The sequence below is a fragment of the Zea mays genome, unplaced genomic scaffold (genome assembly GCF_902167145.1).
Source record: "Zea mays cultivar B73 unplaced genomic scaffold, Zm-B73-REFERENCE-NAM-5.0 scaffold_72, whole genome shotgun sequence".
Lineage (NCBI taxonomy): Eukaryota > Viridiplantae > Streptophyta > Magnoliopsida > Poales > Poaceae > Zea > Zea mays.
The window spans coordinates 41657-60000 of NW_023367364.1; the positions used below are offsets into that span (position 1 = coordinate 41657).

General features: G+C 44.5%; 1 protein-coding gene across 1 annotated transcript in view; it reads right to left on the minus strand.

The window, feature by feature from the left end:
- Positions 1-778: 778 nt before the first annotated feature.
- The window catches only part of LOC118475843 (ATP synthase subunit alpha, mitochondrial), a 60825-nt gene continuing 43259 nt past the window's right edge, over positions 779-18344 (minus strand). The window contains exon 1 of the mRNA XM_035963981.1: positions 779-18344. This exon is cut by the window's right edge and continues 43259 nt beyond it. The gene's annotated coding sequence lies outside the window, so the exon portion shown is untranslated.

The following is an 18344-nucleotide window of genomic DNA, read 5'->3' on the forward strand; positions in this document are numbered from 1 at the left end:
CGCCGGATGGCACAAGGCGCTTTGCTGTGCAGCCTCTCCACAGAATTTTGCTGCATGCTGTGATGGTGGAACTGTCATTTTGGGGAAGAAGAAAGCCGCCCCCTTTTGCGGCAGAGTGGGCAGCATCGCTTTCCCTCGCGTAGCTTCGATGCCATGAAAAAGCAGAAAAAAGACAAGAAAAAGAAAAAACAGTATCTTTTGGATTCCTGCCATTAATTACAGGAAAACGAATTGTGGAGCTGTAGGCTTCAAAGTAAGGGGAGGACCGAGATTATATACCCAGCAGCAGCGCGGGATCGAAGGGCTTGGTTGGAAGGTAAGTTGGTGGTAGGTTAGGGGTCTTTCCCGCGTGATAGGCTTGGCGCTTCCCGCCTGATAGATAACCACCACCACCTTTTACATGCAAGACTGCCATGCGGCACGAATTTCACGGTAGGTACAATCCTGATAAGTTTGCAGCAGTTGAGTCATGCCTTTGTAAACAAACCTTTCCCACCTTTAACAAACCGATCCAAAACCAAGAAAGAAAGAAAAGAAGGAATTTTAGCACAAGGTTCGCCAGACTTGCTTCTCGCTGCGCTCGATCAAAGAAAGATAAATCGAACAAGAGCTGCGCTCGACCAAGAAGTCATGGGGCTAGCTCGAACGATATAAAGATGGAATCAGCAGTGTCAGAAGGTACTTCAACCAAAACAGAGTAGCATGGCCGGGCAGTATTCGAAGCCTGTGTTCTCCCGAATAGCAATAGAATATTTTCTGACGGTATTTTCATTTTTTCAAGTGCTATTGCCTTCTCGGTATCGTTTTCTTCAAGAAGGGAAGGAATCGGGGGTTCCGGGCAAGACTGTTTGGCTCTATGTTCAGGAAAGGAATGCCCTCAGGGAAGAAAGAGGAAAGTAGCATAGCAGAGAAAAGAATCTCTGTTCTCAGTCTAAGTAAGCCCGTCCTAGCAATAGTGGCTGAAGCTGGTCTCGATCTCGAACTCAAACTGATGCCTAGCTGCCTCCATCTCCGCTTCCTTCTACTACCAGCGTGCGCTCATCCCTTGCTTGTTCTTTCAGGACTGAGTATGATGAAATATTTGGAGATCTGACTTACTTTAGTCCGTATCGTCGGTCTACTTCTGACAAGCAAAAGGCATAATATCCCCAATGAGTCAGGAATAGAAGATGCCAACGTGTTGAGACCGACCTAAAGATCTTGTCAAACAATACAGGCTTTCTTCCAAAGAATATCCCACTTTGTTGGCTGGCCTGGGAAATCTTCCTAGCCTTGACTGTCGTTGCGTTTAACGAGCTTGACAAAACTACCTCCCCGCTTCTCAAAACAAGGCAGATTAAGGGAGAATGCCATCTTTTTCGTAGATAGTCAGAGTTCGAGCTACTGGACTGGCTTCGGCTTCTTCCTTCGAGTTAGAGTGCCCAATGCTAATATTCTCAAATGCCTTAACCGTAATTTTCGTTGATTCGTTTAGACTTCATCCTATATACGCTTATGGACAGGCAGAAATGAACGGATACCATTCTCCAGAGCCAGAGATAGTAGCTTAATTAGCTTAGGTTTCAATCCTAACGCACGAGAAGAAAAACGAAAAGCATGGGACTTCCAGTACGATAGGGCCGGACCTCAATGGTCCTTTATGTCTGAAGCGGATGTGAGCGTGGTCAACCGAATCTGAGCCGTGTGCACTGCCATGCCAGGCGTCGGAACGCTAATCGGAGCACATAGAGTGGGCGGTGGCAAAGCAGTCATCGCGCGTGTGTGTATCTCTCCCCGAGAAGAGGCGCATGGGGTAGCGAGGCAAATCGTGTTTCATCAAATGTGACATGTCTTGAGACGTGCGGGGATCATAACAGCAGTACCCCTTGTGCTGATCACTATAGCCAACGAAAATAAATGACTTTTTTCTCAAAGGATTGACTTTGGCCACACCGTCTTGATCAAAGAGCTCGGGTTACACAAATCTCCCTTCTTTGTGTACTGGAACAGCTACCACTTCCTTTTCCTTTTCCTTATCCTTAGAACAGCACTAACTTACCGCTCTCTATACTATATAAAAATAAAAGAAAGAGAATAGCTCCATAACAAAAAAAATAGTGAACTGCCATGAATTACACACACGCTAGTAGTGGCTTGGCTCGGCTAGAGGACTACAGCAGCCGAAGCCGTGATTTGTATGGTATGTCTTGCCCTCAATGTCTGGTTGGTTGGTAAGTCACTAAATCCCTATCTCCCGGTGGTCGAGTACCCCCGACGCGTCGAATGGGTTGTTTAGTCTGACTTCTTGTGCTGGCCCGACATCATTCTGTCTCCCGCATTCTCTCCTTTCATCGGTTTGTTTTTTTTACTTCGCTTCGCGATTAGAGTTGTACGCATCATGCATGGGAATCCTTCCGTCCTTGATGTTAACGCTCTCGTGCGTAGGTCCCGGGTCAAAGGCATCTCGAAGGAAGCTGCTCCGCATATGCGATCACCTCCATGTACCTACAGATGAGGGCTCCAACGCCTACTGTACAATCATGTGGGAAGTGCATCCTGCACACCAGAAAGTAAGTGGCGTACGCCACACCCCCTCCCCCTGTACCTACACCCATTGAAACGTTTATTGTCTGACAATCTCCGACGCGACGCGCAACGCCCCATGCAAATCCCTACGTCGGTCGATCGATGCGCACAGAAGGAGAGCTTGTCCATAACGAAAACGCGTATGTTAAGTAAAGTTATGTTAAGTAAAGTAAAGTAAGGACAGCAAGCCAGTAATGAGAATAAGCTCTTCATCTTAGTTTCCGCTTTCAGACAAGTACAGCGTCCACTTTTCTCATATTTGCAAATTGCAGATCTTAATCTTAATAGGATGTTGGCTAAAATAAGGGAGGGATCGGATCCAAATACGCAGTGCAAGATGAATGGCCGAAAGAAAGATTAGAAAGTATGCCCTCGATTGGGCTGTGACCGACACACTCACATTGAGTCGCCGATACAGGTAGTGGTCAGTCTGCGCAAAGCCATAATACCAGATATCGGAAAGCGAAGCGTGGTGCTAACATGACTAAAAAAACGATTCGGAAATCTGGAACGAAGAGAAGTTAGTAAATAGGCCTTTTGGGAAGCCCTTGATCGAGTAGTGAAAGCATTTGATCCATCAGATCAGTGCTTGATCTTCTACTTATACTTAATAGGTTCAAGACCTAAATAAAGGAATGAAAACAGCTGCAAGATCCGCTTACTTCTTTCTCTTAGTCAGCTCTATCTCATATTGCCTACGAGCTCTCGTAGTATCTCACAGCAGTATCGAATAATGAAAAGAAGGAAAGCTCTATTGAATAAGCCAAGGATAGAGAGAGGCCCCTTAAAGAACTATTTGAGAAAAGGAATATATCTCCAGGTTATTCATTCAATCCTAATTTTCAATCTCGCGAATTCAATAAAAAGAACTCAAGGCTGCGACATCCACTTTAAGACTAGTTAAAAAGAAAAGGTTCCACCCTTCTAGTTAGACAACCGATATGCGACATCATACTTAGTATGGGAGTTGCCGCTGATCTGCGACATCAATAGATAAGCATGGTATGCGAATATGTGTTGTTGATCTCTGCATCGCGATGCTACTTTCGTAGGGGAGAGCAGTCAGTCCCCACCAAGGTGGGTCTAAGGGCTTTTTGGGGGGGTAATTTCGCTTCGTTCATCTTCAAGTGCCGACAGTTTCTATTCCCGAGTGTGAAAAGCCAGTACTGGATAGACGGTTTAGATACGTCACTGAGTGCCCCATGGGTCATCTTGTTTCCTATTTATTGGAAGCTACATAAAGCATCCCTATATTAAGATGAAGTAAGAAAGCATCAGTCCTCTTTTTTTCTGTCTTCTATGAAAGAATGTAGCTCGCTCTTTCAACCCTCTGCGGAACTGTTTGAGTTTTAGCATTGACCCCATTTCCTTTTGATCGTATTACGCTTGACTCGCTGCAAAACATTTCGCTTTCTGCGCTCGCTCGTACGTGGTTTACACTCCTTGCCTTTCATCTGACTTTTCCATCGGGCAATTGTTTGTTTTCAACTGGATTGGATTCCAAAGCAAAGATAGGCAACTTTCACTTGAAAGAAAGGAGCTTCAGAACTATTGTATTCCACCGAATAAGAATAAGAGCAAGAAGGGGCTATCTTTGTGAAGGGACCGGCACCAGAAAGTAGATCATATGGCCTTTCTTTCGCAAAAAAAAATAAAGTAAAGCCAGAAATGCAGCAAAGCAAGTCGTCTTTGGTTTGGAGCGAAATTCCCGGATGTATAGGCTTGATCGAGTGCCTTACCTGAAATCGACGATCTAAAGTGGGTTCTTTAGCTTGCTCCGACAGAGGTCTCCTTCTCCCTTAGCAGCGAGACCAGTCCCTACCTCTTTTCAAGAAATCTTTCATACCTTTTCTACGCCTAAAACAAGTTCATGTCTCTCCTCTCTGAAAAGTAAGTCGGACCTTATTGAAAAGTAGTACGCTTTCTTTCGTGGTGTTCAGGATCCCGTGCTTTGTAGTTCACGCATGGCTTTCTCTAACGAAGCTAATGCCGAATCGAATTAAAGACCTTAAACGGAGGAGGTGGCGAAAAACAAAAAAGAGAAAGAGCTTACAAACTTCTCTGAACCCGGTAGCCAGCGGAGCCCTTATTCATGGGTTAGGGACTAGCATTGAACAAAGTTGGTGACAGCCGAAGAAAAAGTGAAAGGGCAAGTAAATAATCTAAACATGCGAAAAAAAAGAAAAAAAGTAACGCGCCCTACCTGTTAGTATTAGTAAAGTAAGGCCTTCCAGAGCCACACAGACATACACGCGGAGCGGATGAGGGCACTGAAATAAATGGATGTCGATCCGGTACTTAAATTGCATAGAAAAAAAAGAAAGAAGTTCATACTTGATGAAACGCACATCATCCAATGAATGATTTAAGAACACAGACAGAGAGATATTTACTTTTTTCACATCTGTAACTACATTCTCACATTTCTTTTTTGATCTTTTTATGCGATCGGAAAACGAATGAGATCAGAAAGATAGGCAGACGACTTGACGATAAGGTCGGATGTTTCCGTGAGCAGTAAGCAGCGGATCTCCCCTTTTTTTGGGGAAAGCTGGTGGCCCTTTTGGCGTGTTAATTCGGGCGGCCTTCTTCGTTCGGTAGATCCGGTCGAGGTGGTTTTCGTTTACCAGCGCGTAGGTGGTTGAAGTTCCTATGACCGAGTCTTTCTGGCCCCTGTGAACATATTTTCTTAATGTATTAAAGAGGGCCTCTCTAACCGGTGAAAAGTGGTAGGTGTCCACTAACGGCTATTCCTGGCTCGGCTCCGATAACGCAATTCCGGGAGGAGTCGGTAGTTGGGCACTGGATCCCTTCGGACCTGGAGAACGTGTGACACTGGGTCGGGGTTTGGTGAACCAACAGGTCGCTCCTTTAGTTGAAGTATCGGGCCCCTTTTTCGTTGCCTAGGTTACACCTTCGGAATACCCCAGACGGGGATTTCGCTCTATTCCCCCCAATCTTCACTTTACGCCACGCCGACTCTCCGTCGTGGAATTAGACCAAGGGTCGAAGACCCATACCATAGGACCCCGTCTCCCGTATCTTATCTTTCGCACGTAGGAGATCGAGACACAGCCTTAGGGCTATGGGGAAAGTAGATCGATTGCCCAAGAATTACAACTACATAGAGGGTCTCTACAAGTCTATAAAGAAGTTTCCAAAAATTGATCGGTAGTAGTCCGGTCGCACCCGAACAATAATATTCCAGAGGGAAATGCACCTAAGATCAAATATTTTGAGCCGGCTTCCGTGGAAAATTCAGACTTTCTTTTTGATGCTGCGATCACATAAAAACATAAACTTTGAAGCTCAATAGCTAAATACATGGCAATTAAATCATGAGCCGGGATCATTAAGAGCATACTGCGAGTAGGAAGTGGAATTAATACAATGAATTCAAAAGCATCAAACCTCTCTTTTTCGAAAGAATCGAAACACATCGAAATGGTACCAGCCGTACTTAATAATAGAAGGATTTGGCAGAAATATGTAAAATTGTCCCTCCTAAAAAAATTATTCCAGAATAAATGGGCAATAGTTAGGAGAGGTGCGCCAGCGGCGAGCAGAAGCAAGGTTATTAGATACCGAAGGAAAGCCCGGCCAGAACCACACGTGCAAGTTTCCCTGCATGTGGCTCGTCCGTGATAACTTCTTCGGATTTGCGTGAACTAGCGGACCGATCACTAAGTGGTTAGTACCTCCAGCATGAGCGAACCTTTTATGAACTGGTTAGGAATGGGCGCCACTATCCCAGCCCGGATCCAGCCGGGTTCTATTGATCATGTCCCCTTCCCAACAGTTGTACCTTGTCTTGGGGCGTCTTTCTTTGGCTTTACTATCAAGCCCGCCCGCCCAGACGCGGCGCCCTTTCGCATTATCATCTACCGCCCTTTCTTTCCTCCCGTCCCTTCACGCATGAAGATCGTCGTATGTATGTTCGACTTCGGTTGCCGGTGCAATAGAATTGGCGGGAGTATATTATGGCAGGATCAGTCACCTGGGCAAACCAACCCTCCTCCAAGAAGAATTGTGCTATGCCCCCCCCCGATATCCCTATAGAGCGAAAGAGCTGCCTGGTGATCCCTAGGTTGCAGCACGTCCGGTCGTTAACTCCTCGCTAGCTGCCGCCGTTTTTAGGACCGACCGACGCCTCACCTGCATGCACAGGTACCTACGTAGTGTAGTGTCGGTCGCACATTCATAATAGCGTTCGGACTCATGTGCCTTCCTGAACCAGGGGAGTTCCCTTGCTCCTGCTGCGTACGATTAGCCAGCCTTGCGGCGGCAAAAGGATTAGGACGTCCCCCCATGCTAAGGTTCCCTGCGGTCCGGCCGCATTAGGTTAGGGAGCTGGGCGATAATAGCTCCTCCGCATCCCAAGCGCGCTGCCCTCCTAGGCGCGCAACACTAAGTAATCCAAGCCAACCCACATTACTAACTAACGGTGGATAATCATCTTTCTTAGAGGTACTAAATACAACTCCATGAATGAGCAAAATGAAGGTTGCGTTAATGAGAAAGATCTCTGGGGAAACCGCTAAAAAAAGATTGAACATGTGTTTCGATAACTTCTTCTGCTTTCATTTCCTCTCCTCCGTCTGCCTGCAAAATCACTGAGTTAATTCAAAAGTCCTGTTAGGTCACATAAAGGCGCTTGCCGCTAAACTAAAATAGGAATGCTTAAATATGCCCCCGCCCCCTTTTGAGATCTTCATATTGAAACAATAGTAGCGCATGCTCATACTCAGCCCTTTCGAGCTGAGCACGGCTGCGGGCGATTCCATCCCATCGGATCCTTTGCGCCAATTCATGGCACCTCCTGGAAGTGGTCTGTGCATCCAGGTAATCCTGGTTGTGCGAAACCACCTCCAAAAAGAAGATGGATCCTTCCCCATTCTCCCGCAGATCTTGATAAGCTGCCCGGAGAATAGAAAGATTATCCATTCCTTTGTCCAGATAGGAACGAACCGCCTCTTCTAAAATGTACGGCTCGAGGGCTTGTTAAGGAAGGCGGCTAGGGAAGGAGGGAAAACGAAAGGCGTTTTCTGGTTAAATACATTACAAGATGTTTTTCCATACTTTCCGCCTTCAAGTCCTATCTCCGTCTAGGACCTCTGAGGTGTCTCATTCCCATCTCCTCTCTCTCGAGATTAGCTTCCGTCCCTTTAGAAGCCCGGAGGTCCCGGAAATCCTTATAAATTTAAGCGAAATAGGGTCCCTAAAACTTTGTAAGATTTCGGGCATCTTTTCCGCCCCGTGGCGCTCAGTTAAATCATCCACCAAGTGGGCGCAACTCGCCCACTTTCTTCGACCCCAATTCATTGTAAAAACCAATAATGATTGGTTTCAATTCTTCTTCAATATCGAATAACTGTTCCATAGTCCTGATATCTTGCTCGGTAAGCGGCCTTGAAGGTGCACTGCTGTCCTCTGGCTGGTCCGGCCCAAGCGGAGCACTCGACGGCTCTGCTCTCCCCGATCAGTTGGCTGAATCGATGGATTAGGCGCCGCTAAAGCCATTTCCGGCTGCTGCACCTCTTGCCCAGGTTCCACAGGTGCCCCGGGTATCTCCCGAGAAAGCCCCTGGAAAAACGACGAGGACGGGCTAGAGGTTCCATCGGGGTTGCCCGCAGCGGATCCCCCCCGCATTCTGATCAGGTTCGTTACCCATTCCGCTGTGGTCATCAAAGAAGAATAATAAAAAAGTGCTGTTGTTACACTCAACAGAGTGAAAACGCGAGCAGCCCAAACTGGGCAACGCGGCCATAAAGCGCGAACCAACATCCGTGATACGAAAACCAAAATCAGAATGAGGAAGAAAAGGATATCTTTAGGTAAGTCATGAAAATGAAAACCCAATAAGAACTTACCCAATAATTTAGAACAGATCACTTCCAAACGAGACATGATGAGCTAAAGTCAAAATAAAATGCAAGAGAAATTCAAATTATGTAAGGCTTAGAAAAAAGTCCTGCGTAGAGTCCACGGGGAGCCTTTTTCGATTTGATCTCTAGTCAAACTAAGACTGGAGCTTGAAGCCACTACTCTAGAACCGGAAGAAGCCTAACTTCTGCATTTTGAGTAGATTTTCTGACTATCATTTGCCTTGAATTACAATACGATAATCTTCGATTGGTAGAAGTGAGTCCGGATCTCCCTCTTTTCCACTAAACCCGCCACTCCTACTTGTACTTTATTTTCCACCTGGCTAGCTTCAATTGCTTAGTAGGGAGTTTCCATCCTTGACTTTCGCGGTTCTTTCTTTGCTTTCTTCAGTTGTGTTGAGGAGCTATCTTTTGAACCCAACTAACTCTTAAATCCGAACTTTCCCTGCAGCTTTAGGGCTTCTAGTGAGGAGAGGTGATTCTCTAGTTTCTCATTCGCATAGCCATCTCGATTAACTGAGTTGACTTGTGAGCTCCCCTAACCCGGCAGGCAGGCCAAAGAATGAAGGGCAGTGAAAATGGTTTCTTCTTCTGGCTAATTCCGATACGAATACCAAAAACAGCTTACTTCCGTTCGTGTCCTCGGAAATTGGATTACTTATGAGTTTCTTCGGTGCAAAAGTAGGCAAGTCCATTTTATCGTGTTTTTCGTCCTCAAGACCTGATTTTCCAAAGAAAATAGCCTGCCAAAGAGCTAGCTATAGAAATACAGTCAGTCGGGGTAAACTGAAAGAAGGAAATCTACATTCATAGATAGTAGGGCAATAGGCTCACTTACATAGTGGGGACAGCAATAGGCTCACTTACTTTTGAAATAAGAGGGTCGGTCAACTCTCGGCAGATAGGGTAGTTGCTAAATAAAAGCAAAGAAAGAGTGAGTTGAAAGAAGAAATGTATGTGGGTCACCATATAATATATATAATAGTACCTAACTTACTAGGTATCTCGGTCAACTGCTAGCTTTTCATCCTTGGTGCAGTATTTCCACCTTCTATTGCTTTGCTTGCCTAGCTCTTACTACCGTTATTTCCATCTGAGAACTAGACGCCCGGTTCAACTTAGCCAAGTTAAGGGAACGCACTACTCTTCCCTACAAGCAACGGATTGAGCGCTAGCGCGAAAGCCGGTGCGCGTTAGGCGCATCCGTTTTCTTGCTTAGTAGTTACTCACTGGGATTCCCGCAGTGCAGCCGTTGCTTGTTGGGCTACAAAGCACTTCTTAGACGGAAGAGCGGCAAGCAAGCCTACTCAAGTACCTAGCACTCCACAACCCATTAGTTGGAAGGCAATCAGCAACTTAGCACACTAGAGCATACAACGACCTTTAGCAACCTTTTCTCGAGCGATAGTCTAGTAGGTCAAGCCCGAGTGGAGGCCATCCATCCCTTTCTGATGAAACCTTTGTTGCCCTAGCTTGAATTGAAGGTTTGGCTAAGGATGGGGATCCGGTGTCTTCATCTATACCATCAGAGAAGAAGGCTTGCCAAGAATGGACGAAGGTATGATTCTAGGAAATCTAGATTTGAAAGAAGGAAGCACCCGAGGAGCAATCAAACGGACATTTCTACGAGTGAACTCGCTAAAGCTGAGGATCCGCCAGCCAATAACTAACTCATACGAAATTCATGGAGCATAGTAGCGTTTTCCCCTGTGCATCACTAGCATCAACTATCAACTCTTTATCTATGTAAATTCTTGATTGAAATCCTTCGCTGTTGTCCTCGAAAGACTCTCTTCCTCTCAACCAGTTCACTTCTCCTTTCCAGCTACTGACTGGGCTTAGCAACTAGTTATGTCCCTATCTGCCTCCCCTGCCTCCTTCCTCTTCTCTACTTAAAATGTTCAACTAAATGCAAGTGAAACGAGACGAGAATCTTCGATTGGGAAGTGCACTTAACCCACCCACCTAAACCGGATCAGGAAAAGTGTTTAGTACGTGCCAATCGGAAACGTCCTGTCCTCAGTTCCTCGATGCATTCACGAGGGAAATTCGTTTGAAGTCGGTGATTAGGCAGACGCCCCATTGTTCGTGGTGTTGCAATGAATCCAGTGGATCAGCCTCATGGCTCGGTGAGGGGCTTTATGCTGATAAATAGGATTCTTGTTATAATTTCTGTGGGCTCTAAGCTCCTCCCTGACTAAAGAAATCTAAAGTCAGAAGCTTCCATTCTAAAAACTCATAAAGATTTTCTGACTTCTTTACACGGGATGTAGAGCTTTTGCCTCAATCCTTTCTTTTCCTTAGCTATTCTTTATTAGCATGAATCTCCATCTATTCTTTTGGGGAAATTGAAAAATCATTAAAAGTAAATGGACCCAGGAGGAGTGAATTACAGCTTTCACTCAATGCACTTGAGAATAACATCTAAAAAAAGTAACTATACTTGTAACCCTTGGTGTCTTATATATAGTTAGCATATTGTTTGTAGGCATCCATAAGTGATTAACGATGATCCTACTTTGATACCACTCCAAGATTTTACGGGTGCTTTGAATATAGATGGTAATTGAACTGGACATGTCCTGGGGGAGGTAGTAATGGAGGGGTCTCTGGAAAAAGAACATGGTTTGGTTTATAGGTGGAGGCTTACTGAAATAGACCCTGTTGTTTCTGATGTAGGAGTTGGGGATGGAATGATTGATTCAAGCTCTGGTGGTACTAATCATGTCTCTGGGAGTAAACCAACTGGAGCGGCAAGGAAACATGCAGTACTGGAGAGGGGATCTCATAGCAATACTGATTCAAGTAATTTCAGAGTTACCAGAGATGCAATTGGTTTCGAAATATGTATTAAAAAATGGTAAACTAATACTGACTATTCTCTGTGGATATCTGGTTGGACACCAAGCATTTTTACCCCCATTTGAATGCAGAGTCAGAGTATAGACAGCTCAACAATGTTGTCATATATTTTTATACCAAATTAGAGTGCACAGTCATTTTTCTATTTATGTTCCCAGAAATTCAGTTCACTAGGGAACACCTTACAGGTTGGTCATGGGTCAGGATTGGATAGCAAGAGTTGTCGGTAGCCGGCATTAGGTAAAAGGAAAAGCTCTATAAAAGCGAAGAAATGAAATCGAAGGATACTAGCACTTCTTTCTATACTTGTAGGCTTTCTTTCTTATATTCAACTTCATGAATTCGCTATGCTAGGTTCATTCCATCCATCTATCAGGTTTGAGTAGGTAGGCTCTTTCCTTAAGAAAATGCACGTAAATAAGTGAATCCGAAAAGACCAAGACTTGAATGAAGCCCATTTCCCAGGCTAGTTGTTGCCCATGTAGAATAGCCAAAAGTGAAGTGCATAAAGTGCTATTGTAGCCAATCTTTTTCTATAAATGGCACCACCCGTCTCGCTAACTTCACGTAGAAGCTTCCTTTCCCGGGTTATAGAGCAAATCCTTGTTCTAAAGCTTAATCTACCCCTATGCTATGAATGAACAGATCCACGAGCTGAGAATCCCATATTCTTTAAGCCAATCCGCCATATCAGCCCTTGTTGAACAACTTAATAATCCGGAGAGAAGATGCTTCTCGGAAGACGATGGAAATGAGGAACGAAGTTATCCTTCCCCTTTTTTTAAGGCACGGGCTCAGGTTACGTACGGATTTTATGCAACAAATACGATACATACGGTGTAGAATACTTTATTGCTACTGGCTTTTGCCTTTCACGGATCTCGCTGCGCGCCTCAATCGTATCTTCTCTTGCGCGGAGCTAGAAGATCATCGACTCTTTCTTTCGCGTATGAATACAGGGCCGGGTCTACGTACCATACCAATGAAACACACAGACACCAATTCTACGCCTATCTGAGTTTATGCTTAACGAAAGAGCAAGCACTTGGAAAGGAGAGAAAAGGTCGTCCCTTTACTCTATTCCTGACGTTAGGACGGATACTTAACTAGTGGGAGGCCTTACGAGGGCTAATCTACTATACTACTTGACTCACGAGTTGCTCAAATCATCTCTTGATTCGGAATCACGGGATCGGTAGATGTCACATAACTTGATTAGTTAGAAAATGATTATGCTATCGGCTTGATAGAATAAAAAATATGAATAATACAAGTGCCGGTCAGCTAGCACCTTTGGTGACATGCTGTTCCCCACTAGTCTTCTTCGTACATGCCCATGGGGTCATCCCTAAGGCCTATTCAGCACTGCACACTGGGTAGCACGTAACTAGTGGTCATGCTTACTTCAGATGTTCTCAGCCCAGCTCAGTCTATCACTTAGACTTCTGATTTCGTGCTGTGTTCAACAAGCTAGGAACACAAAAGAACGCTTATCCTCTTAGGGTAGGGGCCACATTCTTGCATACTCTTTTGGATTTGACAACGTGAGTTCTAAACTGAGCATAGAGCAAATATCTCTTGATAAAAGAGAAATAGCAAAGGGAAATGTGCTAGCTGATAACTCCTACTATTTCGCTTCGCGCCTCTGCCTCGTTTTCAGTGAGATATGCCCATCATAGAGAATCCAAGACTCCTCACTTGCCTTGCCGCTTCGCGCCTGCCTCGTTGACTGATCTCGTACAATCACTTGCATTTTCCTATGTGGAAAACTTAGCAACTACTCTACCCTTCCCTTAGAGTAGAGTGGAACTCACAGTGTAGCGAGCCACCCATAATCGGCTTGGAAGTGTTGCAGCTCGCATCCATCAGACCTGGAAATACGCTCTCTTTCTGGAAGTCACTGGCCAAGTATGACATAGAGAAGATGGATGAAATTCGATAAAAGGCCGAAGGCGCGCCTCGAAGCAACCGTCTACTACTAGTTTATATGACTAGCTCTTATACTATACGAGTTCCTGGTAAACCACTACTTGTGTAAAGTAAAGTACTCCGCTCGTTCAACTTGATGATGATCAGTTTGAGCATGTTCAGCAAGTTCACCAGTTAGCTTTCCCGCCTGCTTGCCAACTAAAGCAAGGACAGCTATCATAGATAGAAGCCTACGTAGGGATACTACAGACAAACTGCTATATAGAGTGGCAATAATAGCAAGGGAGGACTATTTAGTGAAAAAGCGGAAAAAGCCTTGACAGCCGACGTAATTTAATGCGCATTGCCCTTATAGAGTGGATTGTGCTATTTCTACTTAGGTAATTGCCTTTCTTTAAGAAGAAAATAATAGCCCATTGGACTTACCATGCATTGGAAAAACGATCTAACTATGCCTCCTAGATAGACAGACTTTCTATATATACTCTCTGAAGTCTATATTTGCTACACCACCAAACAAAAAACAAAGTAAGATACGTACTACTCGACTCGACTACACAAATAACCATAAATAAGCAAAGAACGGGACTACACACAATAAGTAAGAAGCTAAAGTCTGAAGCTATTTGTTGAAAAGCAAACCCAACTTGATAATTAATTGAATGAGCGAGCCCGCATTGCTACACGAGCTTAGGCCTCAATCAAACACTAACTAACCACCCGCTAACAAAGCTATAAATGCTGGAAAGACACTAACCAGAGGACAGGTAAAAACACGTCCCACTTCTTTTTCTTTACCAGCTTTGGCTTGCCCGTCACCCCTAACCCATTCACATTACCAAGGTTAGATAGATAGATGAACGGGTTCTAACTATTCGCATCTAGAGAACGCATCCCTGCCCTTCAAGCTCATGGTAAGAAGCAAGCTATTCAAGATCTCATTCTACTCTGGCACACCCATCCCGGAGGCTGTATCCCACCATAAGTCTACACCACAAACAGAAACAAACGGACCTGCACTACTTTTTTTAAAAGAGCAGCGCCACTACCTTGGCTTTCCAATCTGAACCGGGTATGGTATGCGGATCTAAGATAGAGAAATCAGGGAAACCAAGCGGATTACCTACTCCATATTTCTAATGTGCTCTAAACCCAGAAAATGTTGAAACAGAGTTTTATGAGCAATTCTGGGTCTCTTCTCAAGCGGCGGAGCTGTTCTCGCTTCCATATTTCAACTCATTTCCACTCACTCAACTCAGCGCAACCCGATTCAAGCTAAAGCAGCTGTTAGACGTTGAGAATCTTTCTCTTCCACTGTTCTTGTCAAGTCAAATAAGTTAGGCGAGCTTTAGAGCAATAAAATCAATGCACATTCTTTAGAGTGGAGACAACCCTCCCCCCGGATAACGACGAGACACTAGTAAGCACCTTTTTTCGAAACTGGATAACGAACCGTCAGAACGGGCCTTATTTACTTATCATCTGAAAAAGATGGTAAGCTCTTACTTAACTCGAGTCAATGCCAAAACCCGGGAAGCAGCAAGTGTCATTCTAAGCCAAAATGCTGTTTTTTACCCGAGAATCTACACATGTGCAATACTTGATGGATTGAAGGAAGTCAGAGGGAGAGTTCCGTATAGGGGGTGGTGAAGGGGCTCAACAGTTTCGAACCGTAGTGATATCACGCCTCGGTCGCACACATCTGGCTTTTGGGGTTCGGGATCATAGCGTGAGCTATGGCCAAGTGCCTCCATTCTTCCTCCACGGGATCAAGGCGATAAATACCAGCTTCTTTCCTCCACGGGATTCGTACATCGGATGAGGATTCCTACAACGGTAGATGAATTCTAGAAAGGGCAAAACCTACGGGTGCACCAGGACGAGTACCTTCTTTTTATTGATCCACTGGAATATCTACTAAAGGAAATTTGCCATACACTTGTTCTGGTTCCTTTCATCGGCGTTGTAAGCGCGTTCTTATTCCGTTTTCTTGGATGTTTTAGTCAAAAAATAAATTCTTTTTCTGGAACTCGCAATCTGGAGGATTCGAACCGTAGTGAGATTATCTAGCAATCTCGAAATATCGTATCTACTAGTGCCGGGGGGAGGAATCGAAATCTATATGCCCTCTCGGGTTCTTCCCTTTCCACCAGTCACTCGGAAATCATCTCTCATTTACTTATGATGCCGACAAGCCACGAAAGGAGGAACTTCACGATTGAACTGGGCTCGCCTCCACTTCTGGGCTTCAACCAGCTACTCAGCAAGAATTAGCACAACAGCTAGCACACTTTCGAGTTGCACTTACCGTCTCTCATATCCGTGAGGAAGGAACATGTGCCACTAGAGGCTAGAAATACTTCTCTTGTCAATTCAAGGAATGAGTCAAGGCAATACCATCTCGGAAGGCGACTCATATACAGAGAAGTCTGCTCACTCAGGTCTAATCTCATCTAGATGATCGGTTATTGGAAGCCGTTCTACAAATCCATGTCCTTGGATCTGACCTTCTCTTTAGCTTTTGGAGTAGTGACTTTCCCTTTGCTTTCTTCCTGTAGGCAGTAGTAGAACGATACTAGACCCTCTATCTCCTTCCTTAAGTACTAGTATCCCATTCATTCCTTCACAGCTGTTTCACCAGATCTTTGCTTGGAAATATTCTTAGGTTGAATGGTTTGGGTGGCCATCCATATATATCCTATCATCACTCCTCCAGTAAGTAGGCAAGGCATCCGTACTATCCCTATCCTGGTTCCTGGCTTTGCTTTATCCATCGAGACAGACAAGTCAAGTTGTTTGATGCCAGTTCTCATCTAGCCATTTCTCCGGTTCCAATGATAGGAGCTCGCGCTTCCATGATCCCTACCTCTCTCTCCTTTCGGCTAGTCATTGGAAAGCTTGCTTCCTAAAAGGTGCCAGGAATAGGCTATCTAGAGGAAATAGAGACTACACTGAGTGTAACAGTCAAGCAGGAAAGTAGACTAGAAAGAAAGAAAGCATGAAAGCAGGATTGGGATTAGCCAGAGCCAGTAGATCCTCAAGTCAAGGATTTGGGATTATTTGGATTCGCCCTAGTATCAACAATGGATTAGTATTGCTTCTATTGATGGCCAGGCCTGTCTATCTGAGGGAACTACGGATTCATAGGCAAGACAAGAAGGGGAACGGAACCGTATAGGGAAATTGAAACAGTGATGCAAATCGGGATCTCATGCCAGGAAAGATCAGTTGTAAGCTGGAAGCAAGCTTTCTTCTCAGGTATTGGAGCAACATTGAGAAATCCTTAGCGAAATAGGTGTAATGGAAAAAGAAGTGCTTCGAATCATTGCTATTTGACTCGGACCTGTTCTGAAAAGAGGTATTTCGAATTGCTTGTTGACACGGAGAAAGTAGGGGAAAACCTCTGCAAAAATGTCCATATTGACCTTGCCTTGGACATAGAAGAGTTCCGAATCGAGATGGAATTCCTGGGTTCGAACCTTATCTTAAGGGAGGTATCCGGGTCTATTTGTTAGGGCTATGTTTCTGTAACTAGACTAGTTTCCTGATTCATAGGTTCTAGTTCCTGTTTCTTTTCAGGCTCAGGGTCATTCCTGGTTCTCAATTGCGCATATATCAAGAAAGGAAAAGTAGTAAGCTGGACTGGTTCCTTGCTTTCAGGGGTGCTCGTATACTTTACAGATGAATACCTTAGCATTCCGGGGTGTTAGCTTTCCTTGGTTGATACGGTTTCGCCCCTGCCTGGAAATCCAAAGAAAAGAAAGCCAGGTCGTCTATTTAGAAAGGAAAGGGCTAACTTGTGGAGCCATTACTATACTAGTCGGAGTGGCAAGACTCACTAGAACGGATCCTCTTCTCCCATCAGCTATGGAAACATACATCCTAGTAGCAATGGATTAGTATTGAAACGTCCAAGGCTTTCTGTGCGGCGTATACTAGCTCTAAATATTTCCATTCATTCATACCTGTCTCTCTGGTTTCACAAGTCTAAGGATTGGTGGCTGGCTATTGGTGTAAGCATTCCAGGATCTTACTGTTTGTTTGGGTGGATACGGTTGGTTCTTATTGCCCGGTCTAACCATTCTTCTTTCTTAGCTTTGGGTGTTCCTTAGCCTAAACAGAAGCATAAGCAGATACAGATACAGATAAGTCTGCTCAAACAGACACTACTAAGTCCGCGTCCGCTCACTCCGCTCTGGTTCCACCCAATACTTAACTTGATTTCTTTCTTAGTTGATCCTGATTCGACATTAATAGTAAGTATATTGATTCTTCCCCAATATTGGATGCAAATCGCTATAAGCAATAGCAACGAACCTGATTTGGATTCTGTAGTAGATGAATCCAGGCTGTATATAGCTGGAGAGAAGGTGTCTAAAAATCAAAAATGAACCCATTTAGAGTAGAGAACGCAACTCCAACAGGCAGGCTCTAGGTAAGCTGAATAGGGATGGAGTTAGTACTCGGCAAGAGCAGGCTGCGAAGATGCAAGCTACAAGGCAATACTATATGAGGTAGGCTTTCCCTTCTGTTGGATCAGACACTGAATACCCGGCCAGATATATGAGAACATGGAAGCTTCAAAGGCCTATCCAAGCACACTAGCCACATTCCACTTTCGGTATAGATACAGAAAACCCTATCCTTCTTATTCTACAACTTTCCTTCCATTGGTTTTATCTAGTGGTACCATTCACATTATTCTTTCTACGTTCAGCAAGCATTAGTCTTCCCTTTAGCAAGTAGAAAACGAGGATCTGTTCTGATCGCAGATTCAAGGTCTATTCCTACCGCTACAGTTTAGTTGTACCTTCCTTTGTCGCCTGACTCAAAGAAAGACATAGATACCCGAAGAAGAGATCCATGGAAGGAGGAAAGGTGCTGCAGCAAAGACAGATACTTATACTTGGACAGCTTTTTTTCGCAATGAAAGGCAGAATTGGAAAGTATTAGTTGGACAGTACTTGAGGTATCTTGCACAGTAGACAAAGAAAAAACGACAATTTGGTAATAAAATCTACATGGTTAGAATTGCCATAACGACTATATTGAGGAGTTTCTGAAACGAGAATTCTCATAGATGATACGAAAAGCAATGTACTA